The sequence below is a fragment of the Dipodomys merriami genome, unplaced genomic scaffold (genome assembly GCF_024711535.1).
Source record: "Dipodomys merriami isolate MVZ:Mamm:240054 unplaced genomic scaffold, mDipMer1.0.p SCAF_15, whole genome shotgun sequence".
In the NCBI taxonomy this organism is placed as follows: domain Eukaryota; kingdom Metazoa; phylum Chordata; class Mammalia; order Rodentia; family Heteromyidae; genus Dipodomys; species Dipodomys merriami.
The window spans coordinates 15,801,359-15,823,746 of NW_027202826.1; the positions used below are offsets into that span (position 1 = coordinate 15,801,359).

At 38.3% G+C, this 22,388-nt stretch overlaps 1 protein-coding gene and 1 non-coding gene across 5 annotated transcripts in view; both read left to right on the plus strand.

Annotated features, from left to right (window-relative positions):
* Bmpr1b (bone morphogenetic protein receptor type 1B) overlaps window positions 1-22,388 on the plus strand; it is a 301,468-nt gene that overhangs the window by 152,953 nt on the left and 126,127 nt on the right. The gene's annotated exons all lie outside the window — the stretch shown is intronic.
* LOC138827078 (U4 spliceosomal RNA) lies at window positions 3,628-3,768 on the plus strand. Its single transcript, XR_011371948.1, has one exon. It is a non-coding gene; the product is annotated as a U4 spliceosomal RNA (small nuclear RNA).

A 22,388-nucleotide genomic window follows, 5' to 3' on the forward strand; every position in this document is an offset into this window, starting at 1 on the left:
TGGAAATGTATTTTTTATTCTGAGTAAAGAATGGTCTTTTTTTTTAGGTCACTAGAGGATATTTTCCAAAGGATGGTGATGATAGCGTTTTAGTTGTTTGATTACCTTTTCAAGTAATGCAAATATAAACTATACATATACCTTTATGTTCAGGGACGTGGTCTTTATTTTTTGTACATTCCTGGAATCTTTCCAGACAGTATTATTTAATCCTGCTTGCATGGTTTATTATGCTTTGCGTGCTCAGAAAGGACCAAAGCTAAAGAGATTAGACTTTGATGGTAACTTGAGGACTCACCTGCCTCAGTTTCCCTCCCCTCTAGAACATAAAATCTCCTGAGCTTTGGCTGGAAGAATATTATAATGCACTGCTGTGGACCTAATGAAGAATTAGTGGTATTTTTTAGTTAAAAAAATAAAATGGCAAATTAAAGGAAGTTATTTTCATGGACTGTTTTTAATTTTTTTAATGCAAATGATCTATTGAATTCCAGGCAAAATATTTTTCTTCAAAAAATAAGGAAGCCTACTAAACCAGGCATTTGCATGTCAGAAAATATACACTGCTATTTCAGCCACGAGAATGTTAGCTGGGGAGAATATTGGAGGAGTCACAAACCCGAAGTGACTGGACTTCTTAATTTAGCCTTAGCTTTGATCCTTTTACTAAAACCTCAGGGCTGCTTCTGGGATGGATAGACACCTAGCACAACTTTGGCCTCTGGTGTTACAGACCCCTCTTGGATCCTTCCTGTGTGAAGTCAGTATTTTTTATTTTATCTCTTTTATGTTTCCCACAGGTACATTTAGTTTCTTCAGCGTTTGTTCTACATTCTCAAGCATTGGCCATATATTTTGGGGTTCTATTCCACCCTACTTACTTCTCCTTGACTATTATGCCTACAGATCCTACTTTTGCATTATTGCTTTCGAATGGATCTTCCAGCAGCTTTTCTGACAGGAATAGTTCACTGACACCCTTGTCCTGGGTCTTGTGGATGTTTTAGGCCCCACCAATCACTGCCCTGCAGTCTCTCACTGACACACTTGCTCCTTCAGTGGCCTGCAGTTGCTAGGCCACTGAACTGGGTGTTTAATCTGTCCAAAACCTGAAAGTCTTGATTTTTAACATCAAATAATAGTCTCAGAATATTTGTAGCCCACACGAAGCTTTTTGTTTTATTTTTTCCACATTTCTTGACAAAGTCCCATCTCTTAGCAATATCTTGTTTGCATTTTAGGGTTATTTTTGTCCTACGTTCTTGCTGGACGAGCTGGGTCAACATAGCAGAGATCTTTCTCTGCTTTATTTTCTCCTTAGCACTGACCATGAATATATGCTCTAGTTCTGAATCATGTGTCCATACCACAAAGGTATAAGCACTAGCTGGGAAGGAAATTTCATCGGCTTTGTTGTGATCTTTGTGTTCAATTCTTTTAACAGCACCTGGCTCATAGTATATGCACAGTAAATATTTGTAGTTTGCAATAGCGCTTGTCATATATTCTGCCAAACAGTTAATGAGCATGCTATTCTAAATGCCATCTTCTTCCTTATATGTAAAAATAGTGTGATACCCTCATAGTTTTATTTTGAATATTTCCATATTTTCTAAAGTACAAGTAACTAAGTTATTTGTAAGCAAGGATTTTTTTTTTTTGCCACTCCTGGACTTGAACTCTGGGCCTGGGAGCTATCCTTGAGCTTCTGTGCTTAAGACTAGTAATCTACCATGTGAGGCACAGCTCCACTTCTGGCTTTGTATGTATGTGCACACACGTGTGCATGTGTGTGTGTGTGTGTTTGTGTGTGTGTGTGTGTAATCAGAGATAAGAGTCTCATGGACTTTCCTGCCCAGGCTGGACCTTGATCCTCAGAGCTCAGCTTCGTGAGTAGCTAGGATTACAGGTTTGAGCACTAGTGTCTATCCAGGATTATTATTTTTTATTATTATGTATATGTTTTATTTTGTACAGTCCCTTAATCACATTTTATATGGACATCACTAAATTCATTCAAATCAATTACACTATGTGTAATTAAGTCACAACATATTATGTAGTTGGGTAGTTGCTGAATTTAGGATGTCTTTATTTCATCATATGAAAATGGATATGTTTCCCTTTCAGTACTATATAAAATTGTTGTGTGGCAATGTCAATGATGCTGTTTTCCATTTTAAGAATTACTCTAGGTATGTTTCAAAGTTTCAGATGATTAAATGTTTATTATTTAGGGTAACTCATAACTGTTGGAACACTGGAAAAATCTTTCTAGAACACGACAAAACCTGAAATAAAAACAACACAGTTGTCTTCCTTTACGTGTTTTATGTACTTCTGTTATGCTAATACACATTGGCCTCAAAGGCCTGTAAGGTAGGCATTGCTTCCCAGTCTGCATGGACCGATAACTTCTCCTATCTCATTTTGACAAATGGAGCCTGCTCCCTTGTGGAGATTCAGTTTTCGAACCCAGCAAAGCTGCTCACTACATATGTTTGGTCCCCACTGGGTTTCTGGGTATAAGGGTCCTTAATGTTGAGTGAGAACAGATTTAAGAATCAATCCAGATGTTTCTGATATGCAACCCGAATTCAAGGTGTGTATACGTTTCACTAGTACACCAGAGGTGCCCTCCACAGGCATATTTAGTTACCTCTTTATATTAGACTCATATGTTGAATGCATGTGTGTGAGAATCTAGCATATATCTTCTAGATAGGAAGATATTTTATTAGACCCCCAAACTGTGTGAGCCTGCATCATAGTACTTATGGGATGAAAGAATCTGGCTATAGATCATGATAAATAAAAATAAATGTGTTTTTCTAAGAGTGAGTATGTTGAGATTACTTTTTATGGTTAGGGCTCACTTCTATGTATTGTATGATTTTCCTCATTATTGACTATTTTCTCACCAATGTGAAGGTTATGGTTTATGTTTTCAGACAATTTGTACTATGCTATAGTCCCAGTGAATATGATTCCCGCCCTACTACTTACCCTTCATTTTAATTGCTGAAAGTTTTGGACATTCATTTTTTGTAGCAGAGTCATACCGAGCACTGCCTTTCCCTTTGAATCTGACTGCAGTATCCTTACTGAGTCACTGTAGAGTTCGTTACCCAACTTCAGAGTTTACATTGTCTTGTATCATCATTTATTCCTTGTTTCCTACTCAACTTCGTCTTCAAAGCTATTGATGAAGTCAGATTTTACTCTTCTGTACCCTTACTTTTCCCTTTGAACATCTTCTGTGTGGTCTGAGCAAAGATCTGGTATCTACTAATTATAGTTTTTAACTCTCTTTCTTTGCTGATTATCTTAATTTCTGTGCTTTTTGAATACTGGACACTTTTGATCGAGAGCTTCTTTTGGAAGTAGGAGCCATGGTATCTGCTTTCCATACACCCAACAAATAGTGAAACAATTATGGAAAAACTACAGTTCTAAAAGAGAAACAAGAAAGCCCATGGGTTGGGAGAAAGATCTTCACTAGCCATACAACGGCCAAGGATCTCATATCTAAAATATACCTGGAACTTAAAAATTTAAATCCCCCAACAACAAATCCTCAAAGAAATAACTGCCCAATAAATATGTGGGCTAAAGACTTACAGAGACAGCTTTGTGCAGTGGCAGTATCGTAGCCGATGAGGTTTATCCGAGGCGCAATTATTGCTAATTGAAAACTTTTCCCAATACCCCGCCGTGACGACTTGCAATATAGTCGGCACTGGCAATTTTTGACAGTCTCTACGGAGACTGAATAAATCGTGTTTAAGAAAAAAAAAAAAGACTTACAGAGAAACTTCTCTGAAGAGGAAAGAAGAATGGCCAATAGACACATGAAGAAATGCTCAACCTCCCTAGCCATAAAAGAAATGCAAACCAAAACAACCTCACCCCAGTTAGAATGGCTATAATAACAACAGATGCTGGAGGGGATGTGGACAGAAATGGAACCCTACTGTATTGTTGGTGGGAGTGTAAACTTGTTCAACCAATTTGGAAAGTAGTATGGAGGTTCCTCAAAAGACTCCACATAGAGCTCCCCTATGACCCAGCAACCCCACTTTTGGGCATTTACCCAAATGATCACAAACAAGACCATACTAAAAGTACCAGCACAACTATGTTTATTGCAGCATTATTTACCATAGCTAAGAAATGAAACAAACCCAGATGCCCCTCAGTAGATGAATGGATCAAGAAAATGTGGTATATATACACAATGGAATTCTATGCCTCCATCAGAAAGAATGACATTGCCCCATTTGTTAGGAAATGGAAAGACTTGGAAAAAATTATATTAAGTGAAGTAAGCCAGGCCCAAAGAAACATAGGTCCCATGGTTTTTCTTATTTGTGATAACTAGTATATGTCTGAAACAAACAGAAATGGTCAGATAAGTTGATGTTAGGCAAAATGAACCCCAAGATAAGGATTCAAATGGCTTTTCTTTGATGTGATTGTTTCTAACATATTTATAAGATGATTTCTTTGTTGCTTTGTATGTCCCTCCCCCATGGTATAACCCCTGCTTTCACTGTATTTGATGTTGGTATAATTTGTGGAGGGGAAGGGAAAAAATTGTTTAACTATGGATACAGGTGGACCCATTGCAACAATGAGATGTACAAATGGTTATGTTGAAAAACAAACTTTACAACTTTGATGGGGAGGTTGGGTAAGAGGGGGTGTGGGGGAGAGATGGGAAGGGAGGGGAAGGGGAAACAAAGGAGGAAGCTACACAATGCTTGATAAGAAATGTACTCATTACTTTGCTCATGTAATTGTAACCCCTCTGTATGATATTTTCACAATAAAAAAATAATTAGTTAAAAAAATAAAAGAGAAACAACTGCTGTGTATTATACTCCATAGAAGAAGAGAAATCCAGATGTGCCGCTTCCATTTGCACAATGAGAGCTTGGTGTGCTTCCTGTCCTTAGAAGTTTAAGGATCCTTCGCACTGTGCTGTGTTTTCTGTCCTCTGAATAATCACGTTTTTTTTTTTTTTTTTTTTTTTTGTAAACATACTGTACAGAGGGGTTACAATTGCATGGGCAGGATAATGCGTACATTTCTTACCAAGCTGAATAATCACGTTTTGTAAAAGAACGTGATCAGTCTTTGTGGTTGATAATGTTCTAAGTCTTATTCCTGAGTATGTAAGTTGGGGATCCCGTGTTACACTTACAGTTTCGAATACTTTAAAAAAGATATTTAAAAAATATCTTTGAGGATTTTGTATGTATCTAATTCTAATTCACTCTATCCACAAAAGCCACAACCAGAAACTTTTGTGGTAATCACTTTGTTATCAGGGATCTCCTGTGAGGCTGTTGGAGTAATGAGACCCATAAGGTTCTTAATAAGTAGCCCCATTGTTTAGCAGAGAAAGTCACCTACTCTGTACTTAGGATTCGTAGAAAGCCCTTTTCTGTAGTAAAAAGATTTGACGATGTGCCACTGGCGTATTCCTGAGCTGTTGATAAGGCCATTTGCAATCACCTCTTTACCTTCATTTGTAGCCCAGGACATTTGGTTTTCTATCTTACCTGAGGTTCTGTCTCTGTTTCAGATTCTTTTGCTCTCTGAAATGACAGGGAATGCAGAAAAGGTTTCTTTTAGCCTCTGCAGTTGAGAAATAGTTCCTCTTAATTGTGCTGAACAGAAGACATTTTGTTCCTAAGTCTCTATCTGTATCTTAAGCAGCCACAGGAACACAGGTGTTCCTTTTAGTATTCTGCTTAGAATACTATTGTAATACTGTTCTTCTTAGCTTAGAACCTTGGCCTTCGCCAGGGCCATTTTTGCTTTTCAATATCAGTGGGCCACATTTATTGCTAGATTCGTTATACTTCAACAAAACAATTTACCTCTTATTAACATAGTCCTTATAACTCTGAAACTTTCACAGTGGAACTCCTGGAGGCTCATTGGCTTCCACTAATGATCCAGACCATTCTGTCTTCCATCTACTATCTGGCACCAAAGCCAATGCCATGTGCTTTGAGTATTATTATCTTTTTATAAGACTGTATTTCTACTATCAAGATGTTTCCTAGTTATCTATTGCTTTATAACAAATAACCATAAAATACAGTGGGTTTTCATGATCATTCCTGCCCTACTCATTGTAGCCAGAGTTTGGAATTGGCCCAGATTGCCCTCAGTGGATGAATGGTCCAAGAATATATGGTCTCATATGCCATAGACTTCTACTCATCCACGTGGAAGAATGTTATTACATTATTTGCAGAGAAATAGGTGGACCTGGAAAAAATTATCTTAAGTCAAAGTAGGTCAGGCCCAAAGAGACAAAAGATGCAATGTTTTATCTCAAATGTGGAAGTTAATATAATCTATAAATATATAAGCCATCATATACCTGGTCATGGGTACATATACACAAATATATTAACTGAAGTATGGCATATCCAGGGAGAATTCGAATAGTATGTAACTCTTTAGAACAATTAACTCACCGTCTAACAATGAATCCCAGAAAGTATGTGGCAGGAGGTAGAGCAGAGGGAGGGTAGGTGAATGAGGAGACAAAAGGGATGATAATACAGTCACAAAATCCAAGGAAGTTACAGGATTTGAGGGGCTGGTGAAGTTAGGAGGGGTGGAAGACAAAATGAAAAAAAACATTGATCAAAAATTTTACTCATAAACTGACATGTTGAATTGTAACAACTACTTGAAGATGATAAAAATACAATTAAAGATAGAGTGGGTTGGAATACAAAGATCAATGGTGTCACTTTTCATGGTTTCTTAGGGGGAGTCTATCAGGATTTGGGGCAAGGCTCAACAGGGTGGTTGTATCTTAGGGACCTTTCTGCATTTATGATCAGAGGGTGTGTGGAGGAAGAACAAGAAGAAATGAGCCCACTGGGAGCTGTCCAGGTTCATGTTCATGAATGTGGTCTCAATCCTCTTTCTCTATGCTGGTACTTCGGTCTTTGCTAGCAGCAGAATATCCTCTAAATATCTAATCTACTCACATGGGAGTTAAATAGTTTGAGAATACGTATTCTAAGGAGTAAAGTGTGAGGTGACTCAAATTTTATGGTCTGACCTTGGAAGCCATAAAATATCACATTTGCTATAGTCTAAAATGTACCTAGAATCTCACTTCTCAATGGGAGAAACCTTCAAGGCAAATCGTAAGAACATTTGGAATGGGTGACATCCTTGTAGCTGTCTTCACAAAGCAAAATCTGCCATACTTCTTTATATTCATTCTTTACCAGCTAGCTCGGAAGTTAATAGGATATAGATGTAGAGATTTTAATGTTTCAAACCCTTAAGCTTAACTAAACTTTTGGTTTCTACTCTTAATTTTGCTATTTAAACATCCAGCAATTTTCTATTTATATCATTTAATGATATTCTAAATTTGATGTTTTTCTCTTGGCAAAGTTAAAATTATGGTTACGGGTGGTTCATGTTTTAAGTGAGATCAAGTTCTCAGACAGGCTGAATGTATGAATGGTAATAGTTTTAACTGGCTGGTTATTGAACCCTTCTATTTTTATAAGGAAAGAGGAAAAAAGTCTTTTAAAATGAAGATTATTTACAAAACTCTTCCTAAAAAAATTCTAGCTGTGTGTAAGTATTGGCAGATTTTCCCAGTGATTCTTAAAATTAATCTTGTAAAATATCAAAGGCCATATGGCTGAATTTCATAGTATGAACAATGAAAACTTCACTGAAACAATGAGTGTGCATTGGCCGACATCTCTTTTCTGCCAGCCGCACCCGCTGAGTTAATGTTTTGTCATTGCATATGTGGGCCACATGGGCTGTGGACCATTTTTGACTGACTCGGATGTTTAGTCTGCCTGGTTGGACCCTGTTGGTGGCCTCTTATTGCTTTGGGCTACTCCTGGCTTTCATCAGCTGTGCTATTCTGCTAGGTGTTGGGAGAGAACCTATCATTCAAGGAGAGAACCACAGAGCAGAAAGCTGTCACTGTGTGAAACATGGACATATCTTCCAGGGAATGGGTAGAGAGCAGGTTCCTTGAATTAATGGTGACATGAAATGAATGGAAAAAAATATCAAGCTGTATCATCACACCTCCCAATAATTATTGGCCCTAAGACATCACACTTCTTTTTTGGGGGGGTCCAGTTGTGGGGCCTGAACTCTGGGCCTGGGCGCTGTCCCTCAGCTCTTCAGCTCAAGGCTAGCGCTCTACCACTTGAGCCACAGCGCCACTTCAGGCTTTTTTCTTTTTGCTTATGTGGTGCTGAGGAATCAAACCCAGTGCCTCAGGCATGCAAGGCAAGCACTCTACCACTGAGCCACTTTCCCAGCTCCAAGACATCACACTTCTTTGGGGGCAATAAACCTGGTAACTGACAATGAAAATTCAGACATGACAAAATTGAAAAGCAGTGTTTCTCAGCAAGTTCAAGTTTATTACCTATAATTTGAAAGATGCTCTAAAAAGTCCAGGCAAAGTATGGTTATAGTAGGAGTTAGGTCACAGCCATCAGTTTGTCTTCATAATTCACCCTCAGGTAAATTCCACTATGATGTCCTGTGAGTCTTAGCAAGGTGCTTAGTGAATTGGTGGGTAGGTCTCATTTTAATTGTGTCCATTTTTAAGGCTATTGAACTGTCTTTCAAACAAAGTAGTGAAATTATGAAAAATAGGTCTCATTACCTAGATCTCAGCTCCAAGGGCTGTTTCTTCAGACAAAGCTTTTCTTAACCACCTTTCCCCAATTTAAAGCTTTCTCTTCTGCAGCATTATTACATCACTCTGGGATGAGATATTATCTCATACATGGGTTAGTTATTCTCTTCCCTTTAGAACAAGAAGTTCACAGGAGCAGGAACTAGAATATCTGGTTTACCATCATATTCCCAAGTCATAAAACCAGGCTTGTCACATCACTGTTGGAGTAAGTATTTCCTGAGAAAAGGTCCAAGAAGACTGATAGGAATACGATTGTGGGTAACATACCCAATTATATCTCCCATCTCCAAAAAATACATACCACTAAAAGTGGTAGCAGTGAAGTCATGCTTAGAATCACTGTTTACCATACTCTTCAAGGCCATAGTTTGAGTGTTACCATTTTTTTTTTGGTGCCGGTCCTGGGGCTTGAACTCAGGGATTGGGCACTGTTCCCGAGCTGCTTTTGCTTAAGGCTAGCACTCTACCACTTGAGCCATAGTGTTACTTCTGGCATTTTCTATTTATATAGTTCTGAGAAATCTGAGAAATCTTGCATGCTGGGCAAGCACTCTGCCACTAAGCCACATTCCCAGCCAACCAGTTTTTTAAAAAATGCCCTGTAGTTGAATCTTTGTATACTTCCTAGGTAACTTATCCTATATTAAGAACTCAGGACCTCAGAACTTCACCAGATCTTCATCTTTTGGGGGCTGTGTGCTCCTGTTATGGCCATTGCCTCTTGATGTGGTGTGATTTGGTCACCTGTGCGTCTCCTCCAGCTTCACTGAGCACAGGGCTTGGGCCTGTAGTACCAGGCTTGTAACACCCAGTGAGTGTTTATTGAGTGAAAGCATAAAAGAAGTACAACGTATCCCCACAAGAAACACTTAGAACTGCTAATTAAAATTACAGAATGGATTTGTCAGGATTATAAGTAAGTCAAAGTAGTTTTTAATAGAATAAAGCTATAAAGGAGGAGATACCCTAAGCCAGCTGGGAGAGTGTGATGTTATGCACACTTAGGAAATTAAGAAAGCATCATTGGTGCCAATAAGTCTGGGCACTAGCTTCTAAGTGCTACGTGACCTGTCATCCCAACAAGGTTTTCATCACTCACTTGGGACCTTTTTAGTCATAATTTACCCCTTTTGATAAACTTTTCCATAGCTGCTATTCAGATAGATGCCTTTTCCAGTAACACCTGATATGCATTTTAAAATTTAGCTTTTAATTGATATTGATTGCCAGTAAGCCCAGTAATCACGTTCATTAGTGCACTTTGAACTTTGTTGTTCTACCCATAAAAAGTGCAATAATCTTTGGGCACATAAATATTTAAAGTTCTTTGTATATGCTGTGTAGTTCCACGGATCCTGTTAGAATCACTTGAGCACTTGCAGCCTGTTTAGGATTGCTCTAGCAGATTGTATCGTACTTCAGAATTGCAGCAGCATTCACATACATAGCTTTACCTGATAGCTAGATGAAAGGAACCATATGGTTGAAATGGACACCTGTCATTGTCTTATGATTGATCACAAAGTTGTTATAAAGACAAGTGGTTTCTCAGAACAGAAATGCTGGCTATGGCTCAGAGAATGCAATGGAAATTACTATAGACAATGTGCTTACAACTTGGCTGCTGGAAGTCTAGGGATTAAATGTGCTTACCCTTCAGTTTTTTGGAGCAAATCCTACCAATCAAACAGTTTTTCATATTTCTAAGGAGAGCTCAAGCAAGCCACCAAGGAGATATAACTAAGAGCCTCAGCAGCTAAAGAAATCTTCCCTCTTTTACTTTGAATCCATGTTCCCACACAATTTGGGTAGTCTTGCACTAGCTTATTATCACTGTCCCAAGAATAAGAAGCTCAGGGAAGGCCTTTCTATGAAGAGACACAGAAGCATGGAAGGCTGGTGCCCGGCATTTCCAGTGAACATGTGGTGTGGGGTGTTCAGCAAGTGTAATGTGGGATTTGGGTCGGAAATGAAGCTGAAAGGCAGAGCCAGGCCACAATGGTGGAAAAGCCTATATTCCCATGCCAAGAAGTTTGAACTCTGTTGTCAACAAAAGGAGGTGTTGAAAAAAAGAGTTCAAACCCAGTAACAATATAGAAGATTGATGAAGGAGTAAGTCGAGTGCTGATGGTGAGGCCAAATAGGGATCATTTCCGCATTTAAGGTCAGGCAAAAGCTACATCTGAATTTTGACGGGAGAGGGAAAGGAAAGAAGGAGGCCGACTCCAGAGATTCTTCAAAGATAGAATCTTGAGTATTCGGTTTCTGATCGGCCATGGGGGCAGGCAGAAGTGGAACAAGGTAGTTTCTGGTATGAATGATCAAGTAGTGGAACTATTGTTAACCAACACTGCAGTTAGAAACCGAGATAAAAGACTCGTTCTTGTTTGTGTGATGCTACGATCAACACAAACAGGACCCAAATTGGAAGACTTCATTCTGTCCTCTAAGAATTACTTTTGCTTCTCTACAAATCATTCCTGCTGAGATATTTTCCCATGTTGTTACCCAGAAATTTTACTAGCAATTGCCAAAGATTTAATATGAAATGACCCAAATTTTTATCGCTTCCTAACTTTTAAAACCTTGCTTATTACTTCCCTTGCTTGCTTTGAACTTCATTTTCCTCAAATGTCATGCAGTTTATGCTCATTGGTTGTCCTGAAGATCAGAAGTTACAATATAGCATAGGGCACCTTGAGAAATGGGAAGTGCCCTATGGATATGATGAACATAAATTCTGTATACTGGAGACACATTTGGAGCAAACACATGGCAAACATTCTATGTGGTCTCTCCGTATACCCTATGAATAGCAGTTTGTCTATGCCTTTATGTTATAATTTTTAATACAATTATTTTTCATTAGCATATCCTAGTTATATAGGGGGAGATTTCATCATGACAGTTCTACACGTGCAAACGCTTTCCAACAGATCCTACCCACCTCCACCATTCTCTCTTATCTCCTCCAACAATAATTATTTTTATTTGGTTGTTCAATACAAATTGTCATGAAAACAAAATCCACAAGCAGACTGACTACGACATGACATGCTATTTGTTAACATTATTTCATCTCTGAGTTATATAAAAAAAAAGGTATAAGAATGTTCTTTATTCTGACTTTTTCTACTTTTAACCCCCTGCAGCTCTGTTATTGTTTAACCTGGGCCTAATACCAAAATGAAGAACACGAGAGGTGGGGAAAGAAATCTGAGTGTGTTTCTTTATCATTTTAGCCCAACTCAGAAGTTAACTTAAATTCTTGGAAATTCCTTTCACATGATAATATTCACATATATGAAAGTACAGAACTAAAAGGCAGCTTTGTAAGAACAGTTTTTAGTGTTTTTTCCCCTTCATTATTTCTTAGTTGTTTTGACACCACATTTCAAGAAAATCTGAAGGTCTGTTAAGAAAACAGCTGATGGAAACAACATTTGGTATGTGAACCGAACTAGAGTAATGAGCATTTTGCTCGTCTTATTATCATTAGTCTTTTCTGCTTTATTCTTGTTTCCTCCTCTTTTATTTGAAATATACATTGACCAGAAAAAGCTGGAATTGAGATGAAAAATAATATTCCTCAGCTTTACAATTTCCATCCTCCATTGGAAGGTGCATTTATAATGGAATAGTAAAATAAAGGTATTGATTTTGTTTCTTTTTTCATGCATTATTCCATTGAATTCACGTTCTTATTTTCACTGCCTCATTTGCTGATACTTTTATGAGCTACTGTTGTATGATGAGTGAATAATAAAAATAAAATCTTCATAAGTTTGATAGACAAGCAGTTACCACCTCCCCCCCATTGAGAACATTGAGTTGATACTAACTGAGTCTGTGCAATGTGTGACAATTGGTTGGTTCAAAAAATTCCCCAATCTTTCCTCTTAGCCCACACAAACCCCTCTGATACAGAGGTGTCAGGATCACTTTTATGAATCCTGCTCCCCTCCCCTCCCTTGTAGTTGGGAAGGACTTCTTCTCAGGATTCTACATCCATTAAAAAAAAACTATAGTACAGGTTTATTTTTTCTATAAACAAATATTCTATTAAACGAATAGCATATTGTTAATTATGAGTATCAATGTAAATAGAAAGATCTTCAAATGAGTCCTTCTCAAGAAGAGACAGATATTGCTGGGCGCTGGTGGCTCACACCTATAATCTTAGCCATTCAGAAAGCTGAGATTGTGATTTGATGCCAGCCTGGGTAGGGAAAATCTGTGAGATGTTTATTTCCAATAACCTACCAGAAAGGATGAAAGTGGAACTGTGGCTCAAATGTATATTGCTAGCCTTGAGCAACAAGAAGGTTAGGAACAGAGTCTAGGCCCTGAGTTCAAGCCCTAGACACAGCACAGCACAGATAGACAGACACACGCACGCACGCATGCATGTACGCGTGCATGCACACACAGATAGAGACACACACACACAGACAAGAAACAGATATTTGGAGTTGAAGTAATCTTTATGAACAATGGCCAGAAATGTCATGAAATCATTATCATATTGAATATTAGAATCATCCAGGAAGTAGTGGAATTCAACATTTTTACCCAGATTTTTGCTGTTAGCATCAATTAGTTATACCATGGTGTTGTATTTTAATTTGTCCATTCATGGATACAGCGCGTCTTCACCAGAGTCCTCTCTTCCATTTTTATCCCTCCTCTTTCCTGTCATTGCCCCAAACAGTCTCATCGAATTTTCTTGTTCCATTTTCACATATTACAACCACATTCACCCTCTTCCTCCTCGGTGTGCAATTTCCCATCCCACTGCAACCCACACCCCAATCCAGACATGATGAATCTTCCTAGTGTTCTTTAGGTTATACTTCATATTAACTGTTCGGAAATTATCCCGATTCTTACTGTCACATATTCTAGTCTAATTGTGAATGGTAGTGGAAAAGTTTGAATTGGTGGGGATTACATTTTAACTTTAAGAAATGTCTCTTTAGAGGTAAGTGATGATTTGTTTTATTGATCTATTCTCTTGTTGATAGGAATTGAAATTGTTTTCCATGTTTCTTCTTTTATTGTAAAGATGCTGTATAGAGAGGTTACAGTTACAAGAGTAAGGTAATGAGTACATTTCTTGTCAAGCATTGTTACCCCCTCCTTTGTTTTTTTCCTACTATCTCTTCCCTTCCCTCTCCCCCATAGAAGTTGTAAAGTTCATTTCCAACATAGTGTCTAGTGAGTCTCATTGTGCAGTGGGTCATCCTGTGTATAAATGATGATTTTTTAATAACCACAGACTTTTTTAAAAGTAGGATATTCTTGAAAATGTATTGCAAATGGATCTTGCTATATCAGAGAACAACTTTTGAGATCATCTTCCATATTCTATAAATACATAGCCATATCTAGGAGGATAAAAATAAAAATACTGGTGCATAGTTAGAAACTTGAATGTTGTTACTAAGTGTGCAGAGAAATTAGTGAAGTTTTAATATGTTTAACAAGCAACAACTGTAAAATTAAAAAAACTGATATTTTGTTCTGTTAACTTATTACTTCTGTGTGCTTGATGTACTTGGAATTTCAGAATGATTTCTGTTCATAAATGATAAGGTGTTTAGTTTCTTTTGGCATGCATTTGGTATGATGTCAGATGTAAGTTAAATAAGACATGCATTCTTCACTCTGGTTTGCTTATTTAATATATTCTTTCTTCTCAACTTATATACAACATTGTTCTAGTTGTAAGGAACAAATGGTCTATTTATTAATTGTGCAGTCAATATTTCTGAAACTAGTAATGGATAAGTATTTAAATAGATGGCAGTGGTAAAGGTTGGTGGACTTATGTATGATTTCCCTGTGGGGTCCTGGGAGCCCAAAGTATTTATTACTTGAGAACAAAGAACCTTAGAGTTAAAGGTAGTAACTCTGTGCATGATATGACTGATGACAGGCCCCTAAAGGAAGGAACAGAGGAAAATTGCCAGCACATGGTGAGCAAACTTTCTTCCTTCTCCCTCCCTCAGGTGAAAATGAGGGCAAGCATAGATTAATGATACTACACTTGTAACTCATTTGCTCCTAAGGAATATCTCACTCTTTATAGAGTTAGATGTGTTTGTAGTGTTCATTTCTGATTAAGTTTGTCAGCACCGCATTGCCAAATCAATCACTGCTTAGCTTTCTGCTTTTTTTTAAAAAAAGTCTCTAACTTTAAGAAAGCATTAAAGCATTAATATGAGATATAAATGGATTCTACTGTTCTATCAGATTTATCTGATGTCTTGTTTATTAGCAAATTAAAGATACCAATGTAGGTAGTTATCAAAAGACTGAATAGAGGATTAACTTTCTCCGTAATTTCTCATTTTTCAAAGTTGCTATCCCTCACTGAGAATCCTATTGAAACATTATGGAAATTCAAAGTTCGCCACTTTAAAAACGGAAACAATATTCTAATAAATCAAGTATTTCTCATTCTTTAATCATTCATTTTTCTATTACTTTATACAGTTTAACAAGTGGGTAGCCATTGGTTAAAACCAGGAATAACTTTATTGACTTTCTGAAAATAAACTTTCTTTGGGGAGGAGGTCCCTAAAGTTCACTGAGATTACACTTAGTAGCAGCCTAGAGAAAATAACAAAGTATCCGTGCAAAGATTCTTGGTGGTTTTAGTCATTGTGGAAATGACAGCAAAAGTCTACTTTAAATTTCCCAGTATTGCTAAGTGAGGTCATTCATGCCTATAGTCCCAGTTTACAAAAATCCCAAACTAGGGCTGGCCTGGACAAGACTGAGGCTGGCCCTGTGCAAAAAAAAAAAAAAAAAAAAGGTTGAAGGTATGGCTTAGAAGTGATAGATCATTTGCCTTGTAAGCTCAAGACCCTAAATTCAAATCTTAGTATTCCCTTACTCCCTAGAAATACCACCATTGCTATTATAATAAAGACATGGGAATATAGATGTTCATTAAAGATATAGAGAAATACACACACACACACACACACACACACACACACACACGCACACACACGCACACGCATGCGCGCGCGTGCGCTTCCAGGGATGTGAAATGGTAATGCTGATGACCACTTTGGGAAAGCAAAAACACACTTTCTAAAATGTTAAATATGAACAAATTTCTCAACAATTTCACTCTTTGATATTTACTGAGAAATAATCAAAAGGCAAGTTTAAGCAAAGAATGTGTCTAAGATGTTCTTACTGTTGTTATTCACCATAGATCTAATATCCAGCCACTGGTGAAGGGCAGGTGAAACTTGGTGTAACTATACAATTCGCTAGTATGATAAAAGAAGGCATACACTAAGAGTGAACCCATCAGTTCATGATGAGAAGCTACCCTTGGCTCTTCATAATCCAGCTCGAGAAAGAGCCCAGGCACTCCGGTCACCTCAATCGCGAAGCCCCGACCATGTCTAGAGCAGAATAACTTTCTGTTCTTGTGGTCCTGTTACTTTGTTCTTTTACATCATTACCCACACCCCCATCTCTTCATGGTCAAACCTAATGAAAGAGAGGCTACTCCTGTCTAACCTCACAGGGCTGATCTCTCCCCAAAATTGGAAACAGGCCAGGCACCAGTGCTTCTTTGCCGAGACACAATTCATATAGACTCTTTGGTGTTATAAATGTCAGTGGTTTTCTGAAATGATATTTTCTGAATGGTGCATACTCCAGACCACCCATTTTGTATTTGATCTTTCCATGATATTTGGAAGTTGGCTACTCTCTTCTTAGTAGTCCAACCTCATACACAGATGCCTTTCCTCCTCCTTCTCTACTCACCTCATTTACTTTTGAGTCTCGATGGGCTTCTCCTTGACCTAGCTAATGTTGACTCTGGGTTACCTCTCATGATGCATGGGTGATTTCATGGCTCAGGAACAATTTCATGTGTATTGGTGCTGGGCTCACCAACGTGTGTGTGTTTGTGTGTGTGTGTGTGTGTGTGTATGTGTGTGTATGCGCGTGCATGTGCGTGTGTCATGCACTAACAGGTATTTAGCATTTATTTATTTATGGGTCCGGTCGTGGGGTCTGAACTCTGGATCTGGGCGCTGTCCCTCAGCTCTTCAGCTCAAGGCTAGTGCTCTACCACTTGAGCCACAGCGCCACTTCCGGCTTTTTTCTTTTTGCTTATGTGGTGCCGAACCCAGGGCCTCAGGCATGCAAGGCAAGTGCTCTACCACTGAGCCACCTTCCCAGCCCCTTTAGCATTCATTTATTATGTGCAAGGCTAGTTTAGGCACTTGAGATCTATGCTATTGAGCCTTCCTTCTGTTTGTGTGTGTGTTAAAGAGTGCTTTTATTATGCCAAATTAGACACACACACACACAATCTGCAGTAGCAAACTTAAGATTTTGTACTTAAAAACATGCACACATGGACAAGCTTTGCACAGTGGCCTGGTTCACTCCTCATGCTCTGAGACAGACAGACTATGCCTTCGCCTACAGTCTAGGACCATCCCGGACGGTTAATCGTCATCTGCCTTTACACATGATTTTCACATCTGAGCTAGAGGCCTTTTTAACTTTCTCCCTGGCACCTTTGCTTTCCATCCAGTATTCTTAAATCCCCAAATCTCTGCTGTTTTCCCTGGTAACTATGGAGGATTTATTTTGGATGGAATGGGGTAAGCACAGGTGGTGCTGGCTCCCAGCATAACATCTGCTTTGGATTCCTCAAAGCATCTTATTTTACAGCCATCCTTTGTCTTCTCTTCCTCTCTCTCCCCTACTTTGTTTCATTATTTTTTGTATTGTTATTATAAAGGTGATGTACAGAGGAGTTATAGTTGCATAGGTCAGGTAATGAGCACTTTTCCTTTTGGACAATGTCACCCCTTCCCTCACTTCTCCCAGTTTTCCCCTCCCATCCGCACCTGCACGTTGTATAGCTCATGTGTAACATAGTTTCTTGTTTTCTGGGCCTCCCCTTACCCTCTGAAAGCCATATAAAGGAACACACAAGAAAAGGAGAACAGTAACAAAGAAAATAACCTCTTATTTCCATTTCCTGGAGTTCATTTTCTCGCATCTACTTTCTATCAGAGAAAAGCAGCAACAATCCGACAATCAAGAAGGAAATTGGCGTTTTCAATACTATGGCTGCCATTAGACTTTGCTGAGGAGATGCCAAGGACATAAGAATGGTCACAGCCAGCAAAAGACATCAGAAGCAAACGTGTCCCCATATTTAAGGGATGGTGGTAGAGGTAGCGTGCTATGTGAGCCCGTACCATAAAGAGAGAGGCAAGTGTAAGGGTTGTCAGACTCAACCATGAGCAGATCAGATGGAGTCTTCTAGACACTTTCCAAGACTTTGGCTTTTACTCTTAGGTGAGAAAGCTGTGTGGAGTTTTTATTAGACGAGATTACTATCTCAGGTTTTTTTTGGGGGGAGGGATTCTGTGTTGAGAATAAACTATATGTGTCAGTTGAAGAATAGGATTAATTTTCTGTGTCACAGAACTGAATCTTTTAAATGTATTTTGAATATATTCATTGGGAGACAGCACAGATGTCTCGAGTTCCTGGTGTCCCAAACTAAAACCATCTTCTCTTCCTAGCTCCCAGTTTGAAAGCTGTCTTGGCAATGACCTCACTGCCCAGGTAACAGTTCCCCTGGGTTCTTCGTACTTGCTTTTACCCTACATGAGAACATCCAAGTTCTTTATGTCACTTTAATTCTGTCTACCCATTAACTTGCTAGTCCAGTCTTTGAATACCTAATACTGAGAGTCACTCTGTACATTGAGAAAAATGCAAGAACAAAAGCTCCTGGTGAAGGCACGCTTCTGTTCATTTCCTTGCCCTACTGGGAGCAGAATTCACCTTTTATTAAATGACTGATAGTAAGGCAGGATGTGCTACCGTAGTCCAGTCAGACAGACTTGGGCTGAATCCAAGTTTTATAATTTATTCGTTATAAGAATTCAAACAAGCCACTTAATAGCTGTAAGCCTCCTTTTCTTTATCTTAAACAAGGCAAAACCACTTGTCAGATTTGTGTTTTGTGTTAGAAATAGTACTTCTCAGCCCTGCGAGACAGTAATCCTTTGATAAATGATAATGCTCCTTCTACACTTGCTTCGAGAAGAAGGGAAAGAGACTTAACTGAAGTTTATATTGTTGACAATGTACAGAGTAACCTTGCCCGGCTCCCAAGTTCTCTGTGATTCACCCACTAACCTCTCCTTCAAAGAAATTCTAGAATCCACAGGACTTTTCACTGTCTTCATTCCCAGAATGTCACAGGGCTAGAATCATACACTGTTTAGATCTTTTTTCACATTCAACTATTCAACTTTTACATATAGTCTTTATGAATATCAGCTTAGCTAAGAGCTGTGGTTTATTAATGACAGTGTTCCTCTTGCAAAGAAAGGTACCTCTCTCATCCTTCCTAAACCTTGCTATGGTGCATTGCCCTGGTGGTGTAGAAAATATAATCACTGAATAATTCCAACTCTTATATTAAATTCTAATTGTGGGGATGTATGATGGGGAGAGCAATTAAAGACATAATTAGGGAAGATGTATTGCTCAAAACTTCTATGAGAAAATGAGGTGGAAATAAAGGTGAAGAAAATAACATCAAAGAAGCATTGAGATTTCAAGATATTAAAAGGAGTGTCTACATATGTAAAGTAGGTATGGGGCTATATTTAAAGTTTCACTCTAGTAGAGTAAAAATTAAATTTCATTGAAAATTTACTTATTATTAATGAAAAGGTCTTTGATATTAGCTTGATAAATAAGCAAGGCTTACATAATTTTTCAAGATCCATTTAGGGGTCTGTGAAAAATATTTGAAGATTGGCAGCCTACCTTTTCTGTGAAATCCAGGTTTCTTAACTTGGCTTATGTAATTCATCATCTTACTCTTGTCTCCCACCCTTCCTTCCTTCCTTCCTTCCTTCCTTCCTTCCTTCCTTCCTTCCTTCCTTCCTTCCTTCCTTCCTTCCTTCCTTCCTTCCTTCCTTCCTTCCATTTTATATGTTTAAGTAGCTGAACAAAGGAGTTGGCATTTAACAAAGCAGTTTGTGAATACAAGATAGCTTGATCATTGTCACCCCTTTCAACACCCATCTTCTACCCACCCCTTTCCTTGCTCTTCTGAGTGTTGTAGGATATTCATTGAAGTCTTAACTGCATTCCCCCCTTCTCTTGATTTGTTTTCCCCTTTCCCCTTGACCCCATTCCACCCCACCCCTATCAAGCACCCACTTCCTGGTCTTTGTTGAACTTTCACCTTGCCTCCCTAAGGAACTACACTATTTGAGTTCTACCTCGACTCTACCATATTTTAGTTAATATATTTGTATACACTTGCATACCATCTAGTGTATTTACTTATATGTTTATGAGCTAAATCTGTCTCTTTAAATCCTACTTTCAGTCTTACATGCTATGTTCCAGGAAGAAAGAACTGTGTGAAATTTCTTGTATATGTCATGCTTTCTTCTTCCTGCCAATAGATTGTATTATTCCCCCTTCTTGCCTCACTAACCTGGGCATTCTTTAAGATCTGGAAGTCCCAAGTTAAGAATGACCTATATTGTCTTTCCTATTGGCTCTGGTGCTCAATTTCCTGCTTCTTCATTGTGCTCCTCAGCCTCCCTCCTCTGTTTAACTCCTTGTATAGGAATTAACTCCTCTACCTGGCATAGACTAGAAGTTCTTTCAGAGCAGGAACTTGTCTCCTCAAGATCAAGCTACATGCTTTTCCAGGCAATGAGTTCATGTATTGGAAGATAACCACGACTGAAGTAGTCTGGGAAAAATGGATTTCCATTGTTTGCAAGTTTTTTTTGTGTATTAAGTTTTGTAGCAATTAAGTTGTAAATTTTTTTGTGTTATGCTACTTAATTTCTGGCTGTAATATTTGCATTTGCTGGACAGATTTTTAGTAAGCTTTCACAAGAAGATGAATCTTAAAATGAGTTTGAACGAATTGGTAAAGTATGGTATATGCAAGAAAGGACTCTAATGTAGTAACTTATCTGAAAAGCTAACAAAATGAATACCAGAAAGCTGAAATACATGTTGTCTGGATGGTAGGAGCTCAAGAAAAGGGTGTACGGGTGAGTACAGTCATAATATTCAATGTACATATGTACATTGTATACATGTACAGTATACATATGTGAAAATGGAAGCAGGTAACTTGGTCCACTTGGAATTGATTCTGTTGCAGGGTGATATATAAGGATCTTCAGTTTTCTACATGTATTTAGCCAATCCTGCCAGCACCATTTGTTGAAGAGGCTGTCTTTTTCCACATGATGTTTTTGGCTCCCTTATCAACAATTAGGCCATAGGTATGTGGTTATAGGTCTGTGGGTTCATTTATGGGTCTTAAATTCTATTCCATTGGTCCTTGGGCCTGTTCATATGCCAGTACCAAGTTGTGTTTTTTTTTTTTTATAACTACAGCATTATAATAGAGTTTGAAGTTTGATATTGATATTCCCCCAACACTGTTCTTCCTGCTAAGGATTGCTTTTGCTATTTGGGGGTCCTCTATTATTCCATATGAATTTTTAAATTGCTTCTTCTATTTCATGAAAGAATGGGGTTGGGATATTGATGGGTATTGCATTGGATTTGTAGATAGCTTTTGGCAGTAGTGCCATTGTCATGATGTTAATCCTTCTAGTCCAGGAGCATGGGAGATTTTTCCACTTTCCACTTAAGTTTTCTACTTAGGTCTGCTTTAATTTCCTTTTTCAGGCTTTTGAAGTTTTCATCATGGAGGTCCTTCACATCTTTGGTTAAGTTAATTCCTAGATATTTTATTTTATTGAGGCTATTACAAAAGGAGTTGCTTTTCTTATTTCAGCCTGGCTTCTCTTATTGTTGGCATACAGAAAAGCTACTGAGCTACTGATTTGTGTGGGTCAATTTCTTTTTTTTTTTTTTTTTTTGTCGGTCGTGGGGATTGAACTCTGGGCCTGGTTGCTGTCCCTCAGCTCTTCAGCTCAAGGCGAGCGCTCTACCATTTGAGTCACAGTGCCACTTCTGGTTTTCTGGTGGTTTGTTGGAGATGAGTTTCACGGACTTTCCTGCCTGGGCTGGCTTTGAACTGGGATCCTTAGATCTCAGCCTCCTGAGTAGCTAGGATTACAGGCGTGAGCCATCAGCATCTGGCTGTGGGTTAATTTTATAACTGGAATCAGGTAACTTGAGGGAATGGATGAGGTTGGGACAATTCAGGGAGAATAATGGAAGGGGTGTCATTGAGTGAGGTGCATTGTTTTGATAACCCAATAGTGTTGACTTGAAACCCCTGTGTACAACCATTAAAGATAATTTAAAAAGTTTTAAAAATGAGTTTGAGAATGGCTGTCCTAATGGAGCATGAGCCTTGAGCATTAGGGATTAAGGACTTTAGATTTTTGCCTGTTAAAATGTTTCCACTTGACTCTGGATCAAGTAATAGCCTGTGTGGAGGTTGATTTTTCTTTTTAAAGCTAGAAAATAAGTGACCAGAGGATTTCAGAAGATTCTTTTACCTTTCAATTCCTCAAGAGATAAAATTTAAATAGAGCCAATGAGTAACAATCCTTGGTTGTGAGTTATTTTCTAATCACTCACATTATGGAAATTATACTCATATGGTATATGTTGATAATAAGTACTT